Source organism: Engystomops pustulosus, chromosome 4 (assembly GCF_040894005.1).
Source record: "Engystomops pustulosus chromosome 4, aEngPut4.maternal, whole genome shotgun sequence".
NCBI lineage: Eukaryota > Metazoa > Chordata > Amphibia > Anura > Leptodactylidae > Engystomops > Engystomops pustulosus.
In genome coordinates this window covers 224312953-224325237 of record NC_092414.1, presented here as the reverse complement: position 1 = coordinate 224325237, position 12285 = coordinate 224312953, and positions in this window count along the sequence as shown.

The following is a 12285-nucleotide window of genomic DNA, read 5'->3' as shown; positions in this document are numbered from 1 at the left end:
GAGGGGAGTAGTACAAGCTGTGTAGTGTAATACAGTCTATGGAGGATGGGGGTAGTAGTACAAGCTGTGTAGTGTAATACAGTCTATGGAGGATGGGGGGAGTAGTACAAGCTGTGTAGTGTAATACAGTCTATGGAGGATGGGGGGAGTAGTACAAGCTGTGTAGTGTAATACAGTCTATGGAGGATGGGGGGAGTAGTACAAGCTGTGTAGTGTAATACAGTCTATGGAGGATGAGGGGAGTAGTACAAGCTGTGTAGTGTAATACAGTCTATGGAGGATGGGGGTAGTAGTACAAGCTGTGTAGTGTAATACAGTCTATGGAGGATGGGGGGAGTAGTACAAGCTGTGTAGTGTAATACAGTCTATGGAGGATGGGGGGAGTAGTACAAGCTGTGTAGTGTAATACAGTCTATGGAGGGTGGGGGGAGTAGTACAAGCTGTGTAGTGTAATACAGTCTATGGAGGATGAGGGGAGTAGTACAAGCTGTGTAGTGTAATACAGTCTATGGAGGATGGGGGAGTAGTACAAGCTGTGTAGTGTAATACAGTCTATGGAGGATGGGAGTAGTAGTACAAGCTGTGTAGTGTAATACAGTCTATGGAGGATGATGGGAGTAGTACAAGCTGTGTAGTGTAATACAGTCTATGGAGGATGGGGGAGTAGTACAAGCTGTGTAGTGTAATACAGTCTATGGAGGATGGGAGTAGTACTAGCTGTGTAGTGTAATACAGTCTATGGAGGATGAGGGGAGTAGTACAAGCTGTGTAGTGTAATACAGTGTATGGAGGATGGGAGTAGTAGTACAAGCTGTGTAGTGTAATACAGTCTATGGAGGATGGGGGGAGTAGTACAAGCTGTGTAGTGTAATACAGTCTATGGAGGATGGGGGGAGTAGTACAAGCTGTGTAGTGTAATACAGTCTATGGAGGATGGGGGGAGTAGTACAAGCTGTGTAGTGTAATACAGTCTATGGAGGATGGGGGGAGTAGTACAAGCTGTGTAGTGTAATACAGTCTATGGAGGATGGGGGTAGTACTAGCTGTGTAGTGTAATACAGTCTATGGAGGATGGGGGGAGTAGTACAAGCTGTGTAGTGTAATACAGTGTATGGAGGATGGGGGGAGTAGTACAAGCTGTGTAGTGTAATACAGTCTATGGAGGATGGGGGGAGTAGTACAAGCTGTGTAGTGTAATACAGTCTATGGAGGATGGGGGGAGTAGTACAAGCTGTGTAGTGTGATACAGTCTATGGAGGATGGGGGGAGTAGTACAAGCTGTGTAGTGTAATACAGTCTATGGAGGATGGGGGGAGTAGTACAAGCTGTGTAGTGTAATACAGTCTATGGAGGATGGGGGGAGTAGTACAAGCTGTGTAGTGTAATACAGTCTATGGAGGATGGGAGTAGTACAAGCTGTGTAGTGTAATACAGTCTATGGAGGATGGGAGTAGTAGTACAAGCTGTGTAGTGTAATACAGTCTATGGAGGATGGGGGTAGTACAAGCTGTGTAGTGTAATACAGTCTATGGAGGATGGGGGGAGTAGTACAAGCTGTGTAGTGTAATACAGTCTATGGAGGATGGGGGGAGTAGTACAAGCTGTGTAGTGTAATACAGTCTATGGAGGATGGGGGGAGTAGTACAAGCTGTGTAGTGTAATACAGTCTATGGAGGATGGGGGGAGTAGTACAAGCTGTGTAGTGTAATACAGTGTATGGAGGATGGGGGGAGTAGTACAAGCTGTGTAGTGTAATACAGTCTATGGAGGATGGGGGGAGTAGTACAAGCTGTGTAGTGTAATACAGTCTATGGAGGATGAGGGGAGTAGTACTAGCTGTGTAGTGTAATACAGTCTATGGAGGATGGGGGGAGTAGTACAAGCTGTGTAGTGTAATACAGTCTATGGAGGATGGGGGGAGTAGTACAAGCTGTGTAGTGTAATACAGTCTATGGAGGATGGGGGGAGTAGTACAAGCTGTGTAGTGTAATACAGTCTATGGAGGATGGGGGGAGTAGTACAAGCTGTGTAGTGTGATACAGTCTATGGAGGATGGGAGTAGTAGTACAAGCTGTGTAGTGTAATACAGTCTATGGAGGATGGGGGGAGTAGTACAAGCTGTGTAGTGTAATACAGTCTATGGAGGATGGGGGGAGTAGTACAAGCTGTGTAGTGTAATACAGTCTATGGAGGATGGGGGGAGTAGTACAAGCTGTGTAGTGTAATACAGTCTATGGAGGATGGGGGGAGTAGTACAAGCTGTGTAGTGTAATACAGTCTATGGAGGATGGGGGGAGTAGTACAAGCTGTGTAGTGTAATACAGTCTATGGAGGATGAGGGGAGTAGTACAAGCTGTGTAGTGTAATACAGTGTATGGAGGATGGGAGTAGTAGTACAAGCTGTGTAGTGTAATACAGTCTATGGAGGATGGGGGGAGTAGTACAAGCTGTGTAGTGTAATACAGTCTATGGAGGATGGGGGGAGTAGTACAAGCTGTGTAGTGTAATACAGTCTATGGAGGATGGGAGTAGTAGTACAAGCTGTGTAGTGTAATACAGTGTATGGAGGATGGGAGTAGTAGTACAAGCTGTGTAGTGTAATACAGTCTATGGAGGATGGGGGGAGTAGTACAAGCTGTGTAGTGTAATACAGTCTATGGAGGATGGGGGGAGTAGTACAAGCTGTGTAGTGTAATACAGTCTATGGAGGATGAGGGGAGTAGTACAAGCTGTGTAGTGTAATACAGTCTATGGAGGATGGGGGGAGTAGTACAAGCTGTGTGGTGTAATACAGTCTATGGAGGATGGGGGGAGTAGTACAAGCTGTGTAGTGTAATACAGTGTATGGAGGATGAGGGGAGTAGTACAAGCTGTGTAGTGTAATACAGTCTATGGAGGATGGGAGTAGTAGTACAAGCTGTGTAGTGTAATACAGTCTATGGAGGATGAGGGGAGTAGTACAAGCTGTGTAGTGTAATACAGTCTATGGAGGATGGGAGTAGTAGTACAAGCTGTGTAGTGTAATACAGTGTATGGAGGATGGGAGTAGTAGTACAAGCTGTGTAGTGTAATACAGTCTATGGAGGATGGGGGGAGTAGTACAAGCTGTGTAGTGTAATACAGTCTATGGAGGATGGGGGGAGTAGTACAAGCTGTGTAGTGTAATACAGTCTATGGAGGATGGGGGGAGTAGTACAAGCTGTGTAGTGTAATACAGTCTATGGAGGGTGGGGGGAGTAGTACAAGCTGTGTAGTGTAATACAGTCTATGGAGGATGAGGGGAGTAGTACAAGCTGTGTAGTGTAATACAGTCTATGGAGGATGGGGGGAGTAGTACAAGCTGTGTAGTGTAATACAGTGTATGGAGGATGGGAGTAGTAGTACAAGCTGTGTAGTGTAATACAGTCTATGGAGGATGGGGGGAGTAGTACAAGCTGTGTAGTGTAATACAGTCTATGGAGGATGGGGGGAGTAGTACAAGCTGTGTAGTGTAATACAGTCTATGGAGGATGGGAGTAGTAGTACAAGCTGTGTAGTGTAATACAGTGTATGGAGGATGGGAGTAGTAGTACAAGCTGTGTAGTGTAATACAGTCTATGGAGGATGGGGGGAGTAGTACAAGCTGTGTAGTGTAATACAGTCTATGGAGGATGGGGGGAGTAGTACAAGCTGTGTAGTGTAATACAGTCTATGGAGGATGGGGGGAGTAGTACAAGCTGTGTAGTGTAATACAGTCTATGGAGGATGGGGGGAGTAGTACAAGCTGTGTAGTGTAATACAGTCTATGGAGGATGGGGGGAGTAGTACAAGCTGTGTAGTGTAATACAGTCTATGGAGGATGGGAGTAGTAGTACAAGCTGTGTAGTGTAATACAGTCTATGGAGGATGGGGGGAGTAGTACAAGCTGTGTAGTGTAATACAGTCTATGGAGGATGGGAGTAGTAGTACAAGCTGTGTAGTGTAATACAGTCTATGGAGGATGGGGGTAGTAGTACAAGCTGTGTAGTGTAATACAGTCTATGGAGGATGGGGGGAGTAGTACAAGCTGTGTAGTGTAATACAGTCTATGGAGGATGGGAGTAGTAGTACAAGCTGTGTAGTGTAATACAGTGTATGGAGGATGGGAGTAGTAGTACAAGCTGTGTAGTGTAATACAGTCTATGGAGGATGGGGGGAGTAGTACAAGCTGTGTAGTGTAATACAGTCTATGGAGGATGGGGGGAGTAGTACAAGCTGTGTAGTGTAATACAGTCTATGGAGGATGGGAGTAGTACTAGCTGTGTAGTGTAATACAGTCTATGGAGGATGAGGGGAGTAGTACAAGCTGTGTAGTGTAATACAGTCTATGGAGGATGAGGGGAGTAGTATAAGCTGTGTAGTGTAATACAGTCTATGGAGGATGGGGGAGTAGTACAAGCTGTGTAGTGTAATACAGTCTATGGAGGATGGGGGGAGTAGTACAAGCTGTGTAGTGTAATACAGTCTATGGAGGATGAGGGGAGTAGTACAAGCTGTGTAGTGTAATACAGTCTATGGAGGATGGGGGGAGTAGTACAAGCTGTGTAGTGTAATACAGTCTATGGAGGATGGGGGGAGTAGTACAAGCTGTGTAGTGTAATACAGTCTATGGAGGATGGGGGGAGTACAAGCTGTGTAGTGTAATACAGTCTATGGAGGATGGGGGAGTAGTACAAGCTGTGTAGTGTAATACAGTCTATGGAGGATGGGAGTAGTACAAGCTGTGTAGTGTAATACAGTCTATGGAGGATGGGGGTAGTAGTACAAGCTGTGTAGTGTAATACAGTCTATGGAGGATGGGAGTAGTAGTATAAGCTGTGTAGTGTAATACAGTCTATGGAGGATGGGGGGAGTAGTACAAGCTGTGTAGTGTAATACAGTCTATGGAGGATGGGGGGAGTAGTACAAGCTGTGTAGTGTAATACAGTCTATGGAGGATGGGGGGAGTACAAGCTGTGTAGTGTAATACAGTCTATGGAGGATGGGAGTAGTACTAGCTGTGTAGTGTAATACAGTCTATGGAGGATGAGGGGAGTAGTACAAGCTGTGTAGTGTAATACAGTCTATGGAGGATGAGGGGAGTAGTATAAGCTGTGTAGTGTAATACAGTCTATGGAGGATGGGGGAGTAGTACAAGCTGTGTAGTGTAATACAGTCTATGGAGGATGGGGGGAGTAGTACAAGCTGTGTAGTGTAATACAGTCTATGGAGGATGAGGGGAGTAGTACAAGCTGTGTAGTGTAATACAGTCTATGGAGGATGGGGGGAGTAGTACAAGCTGTGTAGTGTAATACAGTCTATGGAGGATGGGGGGAGTAGTACAAGCTGTGTAGTGTAATACAGTCTATGGAGGATGGGGGGAGTACAAGCTGTGTAGTGTAATACAGTCTATGGAGGATGGGGGAGTAGTACAAGCTGTGTAGTGTAATACAGTCTATGGAGGATGGGGGGAGTACAAGCTGTGTAGTGTAATACAGTCTATGGAGGATGAGGGGAGTAGTACAAGCTGTGTAGTGTAATACAGTCTATGGAGGATGGGAGTAGTACAAGCTGTGTAGTGTAATACAGTCTATGGAGGATGGGGGGAGTAGTACAAGCTGTGTAGTGTAATACAGTCTATGGAGGATGGGAGTAGTACAAGCTGTGTAGTGTAATACAGTCTATGGAGGATGGGAGTAGTACAAGCTGTGTAGTGTAATACAGTCTATGGAGGATGGGAGTAGTACAAGCTGTGTAGTGTAATACAGTCTATGGAGGATGAGGGGAGTAGTACAAGCTGTGTAGTGTAATACAGTCTATGGAGGATGGGGGGAGTAGTACAAGCTGTGTAGTGTAATACAGTCTATGGAGGATGGGAGTAGTAGTACAAGCTGTGTAGTGTAATACAGTCTATGGAGGATGGGGGGAGTAGTACAAGCTGTGTAGTGTAATACAGTCTATGGAGGATGGGGGGAGTACAAGCTGTGTAGTGTAATACAGTCTATGGAGGATGGGGGGAGTAGTACAAGCTGTGTAGTGTAATACAGTCTATGGAGGATGGGGGGAGTAGTACAAGCTGTGTAGTGTAATACAGTCTATGGAGGATGGGGGGAGTAGTACAAGCTGTGTAGTGTAATACAGTCTATGGAGGATGGGAGTAGTACAAGCTGTGTAGTGTAATACAGTCTATGGAGGATGGGGGGAGTACAAGCTGTGTAGTGTAATACAGTCTATGGAGGATGGGGGGAGTAGTACAAGCTGTGTAGTGTAATACAGTGTATGGAGGATGGGAGTAGTACAAGCTGTGTAGTGTAATACAGTCTATGGAGGATGGGGGTAGTAGTACAAGCTGTGTAGTGTAATACAGTCTATGGAGGATGGGAGTAGTAGTATAAGCTGTGTAGTGTAATACAGTCTATGGAGGATGGGGGGAGTAGTACAAGCTGTGTAGTGTAATACAGTCTATGGAGGATGGGGGGAGTAGTACAAGCTGTGTAGTGTAATACAGTCTATGGAGGATGGGGGGAGTAGTACAAGCTGTGTAGTGTAATACAGTCTATGGAGGATGGGGGGAGTACAAGCTGTGTAGTGTAATACAGTCTATGGAGGATGGGAGTAGTACTAGCTGTGTAGTGTAATACAGTCTATGGAGGATGAGGGGAGTAGTACAAGCTGTGTAGTGTAATACAGTCTATGGAGGATGAGGGGAGTAGTATAAGCTGTGTAGTGTAATACAGTCTATGGAGGATGGGGGAGTAGTACAAGCTGTGTAGTGTAATACAGTCTATGGAGGATGGGGGGAGTAGTACAAGCTGTGTAGTGTAATACAGTCTATGGAGGATGAGGGGAGTAGTACAAGCTGTGTAGTGTAATACAGTCTATGGAGGATGGGGGGAGTAGTACAAGCTGTGTAGTGTAATACAGTCTATGGAGGATGGGGGGAGTAGTACAAGCTGTGTAGTGTAATACAGTCTATGGAGGATGGGGGGAGTACAAGCTGTGTAGTGTAATACAGTCTATGGAGGATGGGGGAGTAGTACAAGCTGTGTAGTGTAATACAGTCTATGGAGGATGGGGGGAGTACAAGCTGTGTAGTGTAATACAGTCTATGGAGGATGGGGGGAGTAGTACAAGCTGTGTAGTGTAATACAGTCTATGGAGGATGGGAGTAGTACAAGCTGTGTAGTGTAATACAGTCTATGGAGGATGGGAGTAGTACAAGCTGTGTAGTGTAATACAGTCTATGGAGGATGGGAGTAGTACAAGCTGTGTAGTGTAATACAGTCTATGGAGGATGAGGGGAGTAGTACAAGCTGTGTAGTGTAATACAGTCTATGGAGGATGGGGGGAGTAGTACAAGCTGTGTAGTGTAATACAGTCTATGGAGGATGGGAGTAGTACAAGCTGTGTAGTGTAATACAGTCTATGGAGGATGGGAGTAGTACAAGCTGTGTAGTGTAATACAGTCTATGGAGGATGAGGGGAGTAGTACAAGCTGTGTAGTGTAATACAGTCTATGGAGGATGGGGGGGGGGGGGGGGGAATTAACATTTTTGCCAAATTATTTTTATTCAGTAAAAATGGAAAAAAAAAATCTCCCTAAAATTTGATGATTTGCATTTTCTTCACCAACAAAGAGTTAATAAAATCTCATCAATTAGCGATGGATGCCCCAAAATTATGTACCAGAAAAGTGCATCTCATGTGGCAAAAACAATGAGCCCCATATACACTCAGCGGCCACTTTATTAGGTCCACCGTGCTAGTAACGGGTTGGACCCCCTTTTGCCTTCAGAACTGCCTCAATTCTTCGTGGCATAGATACAACAAGGTGCTGGAAGCTCCTCAGAGATTTTGCTCCATATTGACATGATGGCATCACACAGTTGCCGCAGATTTGTCGGCTGCACATCCATGATGCGAATCTCCCGTTCCACCACATCCCAAAGATGCTCTATTGGATTGAGATCTGGTGACTGTGGAGGCCATTTGTGTCCAGTGACCTCATTGTCATGTTCAAGAAACCAGTCTGAGATGCTTCCAGCTTTATGACATGGCGCATTATCCTGCTGAAAGTAGCCATCAGATGTTACAGGGTACATTGTGCTCATAAAGGGATGGACATGGGCAGCAACAATACTCAGGTAGGCTGTGGCGTTGTACCAAGGGGCCCAAAGACACCATGACACCAGCACCAGCCTGAGCCGCTGATACAAGGCAGGATGGATCCATGACACCACCACCACCAGCCTGACCCGCTGATACAAGGCAGGATGGATCCATGACACCACCACCACCAGCCTGACCCGCTGATACAAGGCAGGATGGATCCATGACACCACCACCACCAGCCTGACCCGCTGATACAAGGCAGGATGGATCCATGACACCACCACCACCAGCCTGAGCCGCTGATACAAGGCAGGATGGATCCATGACACCAGCACCACCAGCCTGACCCGCTGATACAAGGCAGGATGGATCCATGACACCACCACCACCAGCCTGAGCCGCTGATACAAGGCAGGATGGATCCATGACACCACCAGCACCAGCCTGAGCCGCTGATACAAGGCAGGATGGATCCATGACACCACCACCACCAGCCTGACCCGCTGATACAAGGCAGGATGGATCCATGACACCACCACCACCAGCCTGAGCCGCTGATACAAGGCAGGATGGATCCATGACACCACCACCACCAGCCTGAGCCGCTGATACAAGGCAGGATGGATCCATGACACCACCACCACCAGCCTGAGCCGCTGATACAAGGCAGGATGGATCCATGACACCACCACCACCAGCCTGAGCCGCTGATACAAGGCAGGATGGATCCATGACACCACCACCACCAGCCTGACCCGCTGATACAAGGCAGGATGGATCCATGACACCACCAGCACCAGCCTGAGCCGCTGATACAAGGCAGGATGGATCCATGACACCACCACCACCAGCCTGACCCGCTGATACAAGGCAGGATGGATCCATGACACCACCACCACCAGCCTGAGCCGCTGATACAAGGCAGGATGGATCCATGACACCACCACCACCAGCCTGACCCGCTGATACAAGGCAGGATGGATCCATGACACCACCACCACCAGCCTGAGCCGCTGATACAAGGCAGGATGGATCCATGACACCACCACCACCAGCCTGACCCGCTGATACAAGGCAGGATGGATCCATGACACCACCACCACCAGCCTGACCCGCTGATACAAGGCAGGATGGATCCATGACACCACCAGCACCACCAGCCTGAGCCGCTGATACAAGGCAGGATGGATCCATGACACCACCACCACCAGCCTGACCCGCTGATACAAGGCAGGATGGATCCATGACACCACTACCACCAGCCTGACCCGCTGATACAAGGCAGGATGGATCCATGGCACCACCAGCACCAGCCTGACCCGCTGATACAAGGCAGGATGGATCCATGACACCACCACCACCAGCCTGAGCCGCTGATACAAGGCAGGAGGGATCCATGACACCAGCACCACCAGCCTGACCCGCTGATACAAGGCAGGATGGATCCATGACACCACCACCACCAGCCTGACCCGCTGATACAAGGCAGGATGGATCCATGACACCACCACCACCAGCCTGACCCGCTGATACAAGGCAGGATGGATCCATGACACCACCACCACCAGCCTGAGCCGCTGATACAAGGCAGGATGGATCCATGACACCACCACCACCAGCCTGACCCGCTGATACAAGGCAGGATGGATCCATGACACCACCACCACCAGCCTGACCCGCTGATACAAGGCAGGATGGATCCATGACACCACCACCACCAGCCTGACCCGCTGATACAAGGCAGGATGGATCCATGACACCACCAGCCTGAGCCGCTGATACAAGGCAGGAGGGATCCATGACACCAGCACCACCAGCCTGACCCGCTGATACAAGGCAGGATGGATCCATGACACCACCACCAGCCTGACCCGCTGATACAAGGCAGGATGGATCCATGACACCACCACCACCAGCCTGACCCGCTGATACAAGGCAGGATGGATCCATGACACCACCACCACCAGCCTGACCCGCTGATACAAGGCAGGATGGATCCATGACACCACCACCACCAGCCTGACCCGCTGATACAAGGCAGGATGGATCCATGACACCACCACCACCAGCCTGACCCGCTGATACAAGGCAGGATGGATCCATGACACCACCACCACCAGCCTGACCCGCTGATACAAGGCAGGATGGATCCATGACACCACCACCACCAGCCTGACCCGCTGATACAAGGCAGGATGGATCCATGACACCACCACCACCAGCCTGACCCGCTGATACAAGGCAGGATGGATCCATGGCACCACCAGCACCAGCCTGACCCGCTGATACAAGGCAGGATGGATCCATGACACCACCACCAGCAGCCTGACCCGCTGATACAAGGCAGGATGGATCCATGACACCACCACCACCAGCCTGACCCGCTGATACAAGGCAGGATGGATCCATGACACCACCACCAGCAGCCTGACCCGCTGATACAAGGCAGGATGGATCCATGACACCACCAGCACCAGCCTGACCCGCTGATACAAGGCAGGATGGATCCATGACACCACCACCACCAGCCTGACCCGCTGATACAAGGCAGGATGGATCCATGACACCACCACCACCAGCCTGACCCGCTGATACAAGGCAGGATGGATCCATGACACCACCAGCACCAGCCTGACCCGCTGATACAAGGCAGGATGGATCCATGACACCACCAGCACCAGCCTGACCCGCTGATACAAGGCAGGATGGATCCATGACACCACCAGCACCAGCCTGACCCGCTGATACAAGGCAGGATGGATCCATGACACCAGCACCACCAGCCTGACCCGCTGATACAAGGCAGGATGGATCCATGACACCACCACCACCAGCCTGAGCCGCTGATACAAGGCAGGATGGATCCATGACACCACCACCACCAGCCTGAGCCGCTGATACAAGGCAGGATGGATCCATGACACCACCACCACCAGCCTGACCCGCTGATACAAGGCAGGATGGATCCATGACACCACCAGCACCAGCCTGACCCGCTGATACAAGGCAGGATGGATCCATGACACCACCACCACCAGCCTGACCCGCTGATACAAGGCAGGATGGATCCATGACACCACCACCACCAGCCTGAGCCGCTGATACAAGGCAGGATAGATCCATGACACCACCACCAGCAGCCTGACCCGCTGATACAAGGCAGGATGGATCCATGACACCACCACCACCAGCCTGACCCGCTGATACAAGGCAGGATGGATCCATGACACCACCACCACCAGCCTGACCCGCTGATACAAGGCAGGATGGATCCATGACACCACCACCACCAGCCTGACCCGCTGATACAAGGCAGGATGGATCCATGACACCACCACCACCAGCCTGACCCGCTGATACAAGGCAGGATGGATCCATGACACCACCACCACCAGCCTGACCCGCTGATACAAGGCAGGATGGATCCATGACACCACCAGCACCAGCCTGACCCGCTGATACAAGGCAGGATGGATCCATGACACCACCACCACCAGCCTGACCCGCTGATACAAGGCAGGATGGATCCATGACACCACCACCACCAGCCTGAGCCGCTGATACAAGGCAGGATGGATCCATGACACCACCACCACCAGCCTGACCCGCTGATACAAGGCAGGATGGATCCATGACACCACCACCACCAGCCTGACCCGCTGATACAAGGCAGGATGGATCCATGACACCACCACCACCAGCCTGAGCCGCTGATACAAGGCAGGATGGATCCATGACACCACCACCACCAGCCTGAGCCGCTGATACAAGGCAGGATGGATCCATGACACCACCACCACCAGCCTGAGCCGCTGATACAAGGCAGGATGGATCCATGACACCACCACCACCAGCCTGAGCCGCTGATACAAGGCAGGATGGATCCATGACACCACCACCACCAGCCTGAGCCGGTGATACAAGGCAGGATGGATCCATGACACCACCACCACCAGCCTGACCCGCTGATACAAGGCAGGATGGATCCATGACACCACCACCACCAGCCTGAGCCGCTGATACAAGGCAGGATGGATCCATGACACCACCACCACCAGCCTGACCCGCTGATACAAGGCAGGATGGATCCATGACACCACCAGCACCAGCCTGACCCGCTGATACAAGGCAGGATGGATCCATGACACCACCACCACCAGCCTGAGCCGCTGATAC